At 33.4% G+C, this 3,743-nt stretch overlaps 1 long non-coding RNA gene across 1 annotated transcript; it reads right to left on the bottom strand.

The window, feature by feature from the left end:
- Nucleotides 1-255: 255 nt before the first annotated feature.
- LOC149562690 (uncharacterized) lies at nucleotides 256-1,144 on the bottom strand. The gene is made up of 2 exons (XR_016363516.1): nucleotides 1,048-1,144; nucleotides 256-545 (listed from the first exon to the last, which is right to left on the bottom strand). It is a non-coding gene; the product is annotated as an uncharacterized LOC149562690 (long non-coding RNA).
- Between the last annotated feature and the right edge of the window lie 2,599 nt (nucleotides 1,145-3,743).

The raw sequence follows: 3,743 nt of genomic DNA on the forward strand, positions 1-3,743 counted from the left end.
AGAAATTTAATTAATACTATATAGAAAATATTTATAAAGGAGACATGAGAGAGAGAGTAGGGAAAATAAAGCGGGTGTGATGTAGAGGGAAGAGAAGGAGAGAATAAGGAGATAAAGAGAGGTGTGGAAATGGAGACTGACACACACACACACATAGAATGAGGAGAGATGGATGGATATAGAGAGGGATATATGTCTAGATAGATATAGAGTGAGAGGATAGAAGAAAAATGGATAGAGAGTTAGAGATCCATCAAGAGGTAAAGAGAATAAGATATTGTATTAAATGTGAAGAAAAAATAAAATGTCTCGTTTGTATTAGTTAAGCAAACGAATTTACACCAAAATACGGCGTACCTATTGCACACTAAGGTGCGATTGCTAGTACTTACTGCAATACCTCCCCTCATTGCAATGCATTTTCCTAGCTGGGTTGCATCTTGGGTCACCCTCCACACTGCTCATCATCATCACTGCAACCACCACAATCGCCACCATCCTTGCTTTCTTCATCTCCATATTTGCGCACTTCCTATCAAGATTATCTGCACAAACAAAGAGTGAGAAATATATATAAAGCATTAGGAGGAGAATCCATTCATACATCTAAGAAACATAATAACAACCAAATTGAGATTATTGGCACCGACCAAATGATGGATTTTTAGACAAAATATAGTCCATTAAACCTCAAATCCGTCCATTGTAATCCTAATCTTAGATCCATCAAACCGGACTTTGACCTATACAAATCCTAGAATAGCGAGTACATCAATCTATATAAATCCGAAACCCATTCTCTCCGAGCCTTAATTTGAACAAAAACCATTCCTCGCCCACTTTTTAATAATACTTCTTTCAACCTTAAATCAGTACTTGCAGTCCCGTCCATCCATTAGACCCTCCAGAACAATAATGCACCCAATAATACATTAACTCTTATCATTCCTTATCTATCAACCAATACCATTCCTAATGCATGTGTTACTCCCTACCAATTACAAATTTTGTATGCACGAAAAATAAGATATCAGAAAAGAGTCTCACGACGCCAGGGTTCTGAGGAGACAAAGAAACTGCCTTAGCATGACACCATTGAGGATTCCATCGGCTCTTTTCTCTTTCATTGCCTGTCCAGTAAAGTTTAGTCGGTGATAGCATTAGTTGGAACGCGTTTTCCTTGCCATTCAAACCGCGTATGCGTATTTCTTAGATGACATTCTAATATAGTACAAAATTCATGTTAATTTGTTAGGAACGTAAGGACTTTGTCTAAATATTGAGAATCTAGACTTTGTTATCTTTTGGTCATAAATTTCAAGTATAAATTTGTTTTTGATTTGAAATATGATGTGAGATGTAAATATTATTGATTGTGTTTCTAATGATATGTTGCATTTCTAAATATGTTTCCATTCATTCATATTTCGGTTTTCATTCTCTTTACACATTATTATTATTAACGCATCCATTGCACCTCTATTTGGTACAAGTGCTAGCATTAACTTTGTCCAATCACCTTCATTTGATTTGGTCTTCTCACAAATGAAAACATTATCCACAATAATACCTAATTATCTAAAGGGGAGTTTATTAAAGTAAAGTAAAGTGCATTAAAAGAAAAAAGTTAAGATCTATGTAAGAGCTCATTATAAAGCATGAGTAATCTTTCATATTACTATATATTAGTATTAAAAACTTAACATAGATATATAAAAACAAAAATGTAATGATAACCACAACAAATATGAAAGTCCAAAAGGTCTAAAATAGAGGAAATTAAGCTTTTATATTTTTAAACACTCTAGTAGCAAGTTGTATAAGAAGGAAATGTGAATAATGAAATAGAGGTGCATGTCTACCATTTTCTAATGTACAATTGGAAGGAAGATGGCCTAATAGGCCCAAATTGGACCTAAATGCCAAACAAGTTGAAATGATCCTTTGCAAATAATGAAAAAATGATTTGAATGGGTTGATTTAGGGGAATAAAGGGAAAGTTCACCAAGATGGTGTGCAAAAAGGGGGGTTTACATGGCTAATCTTTTCCTAAAATTGGGTAAATCTAAACTTAAAAGTGAAATTCAAGGCTCTTGTACATAAAATTAGAAAATGTGTAAATAATAACAATTGCAGTACTTTGAATCTAGTTTCTAAACTACTAATTTTTTTTTCTTAATGGATAAGATTAAGAGGACTAGACCCTTCACACATGAAAAATTTTCTTTTTTTTTCCTTAAAAACATAACATATATTATTGTTGTGTGCTTAACAAAAATATTGCTAGATTTTGTATTTTGAAAAATCATTTTCTAGGATGGTGGTTAAGAGTGAGATCTAGAATTTGCATATTATTTTATAATTTTCTAGTGAGCACCTTTTTAAAATGATACTTTAAAGACACCATATCCTTAAAAAAATGGTACTTCTTCATGCATTGGGCATAACTTGTATCAAACAAATCGAAAGTGCATTTTTTTAAAGTGTAGATTCAAGTGCAAAATAGTAGAATGGAATTTTTTTTGCAATTGGTCAAGTAGATCAAAAGTTGTTGAAATATAGTATACATGTGTCTATGAGGCCTTTCAAGGAAATAGTAAAGAAAATTAAATTTTAGTATTTTAATATTCTCCAAAAGTTGAAAACATTATATGGTTAGAAAGATGAGAAGGTGTGTGAGATTATGGTGGTTGGTTTAGAGAAACCCACCTAATTATTTATAAACATGACGAGGAAAAAGTCAAGAATCAAAGTTCATAGATGAAAAAATGTGTAAAGGGACTAAAATAGAGGGAAAAGGGGTTTTCAAGCCTTAGGGTCATTTACCAAACCTCTTCCAAGCCTAAAATGCACTTGGGTTTTAGTATCCATCAAAATGTGCTCAGGGTCTGAAAAGAAAAGTACATTTGTAGTTCTCCATAAAATAATCATATTTTGGAAATGCAAAGGCATGCCTCTCTCACTCTCTCTCCCCCAACTTCTCTATCTATTCATATCCCCTTCTCTCGCTCCCTCCCTTACTATCCCTCTCTCTTTATTTGTCTCCCACTCTCTTTCTATTTAACTTACCATTCTCATTGGAAAAAAGATTGAAGATTGATGATGCTAATACTTATCATACCTAGGTGTTTTGCTTAATTGGAAATTGGTGAACAAAAGGAAGGTACATGCATTCAATCTCATGGCCTTCAATAGAAATATACACCCATCAAATTGAGAAAGAGGTGAGGACATAGAAGCATACACATACAAAAAATATGTTAAGTCATGGACAATGTGGTGAGTCACCAATGATGTGACACGAAGAACGATATTCAAAGGGTGGTGTGACATGCATGTCAATAGAAGTGGTAGAAGGACACAAGGATGAGAGTCTAAATGTAGACTTGTAGGAAGATAGACAAGCCTAAAAATAGACACTGATGAATAGGAAACTATGAATAGGTAGTGAAGGGAATTTTGTGATAGACTTGTCTATGTAAACAAAATTTTGAATTCATGATTTGAGAAGGAAGTTTTAGAGTTTTGGCACCCAGGGGATGGAGAAAGTATATAATTTGGGAACTTTATTATTGGATTTTTTTGTTGTTGCTATTATTGAGAGTATTAGAAGTAGAATCAAGAAGACTCTAGAGAAAAGACAACCAATGAGCCAAGACTATTGACTAGTAATTACATACACAATTGAGTAGAAAGGAAGAGAGGTGACACAATGGTGATTACAGATATAGCGAAGCCAACAT

This window comes from Cupressus sempervirens, chromosome 4 (assembly GCF_028749045.1).
Source record: "Cupressus sempervirens isolate cs-2001-9-10 chromosome 4, ASM2874904v1, whole genome shotgun sequence".
In the NCBI taxonomy this organism is placed as follows: domain Eukaryota; kingdom Viridiplantae; phylum Streptophyta; class Pinopsida; order Cupressales; family Cupressaceae; genus Cupressus; species Cupressus sempervirens.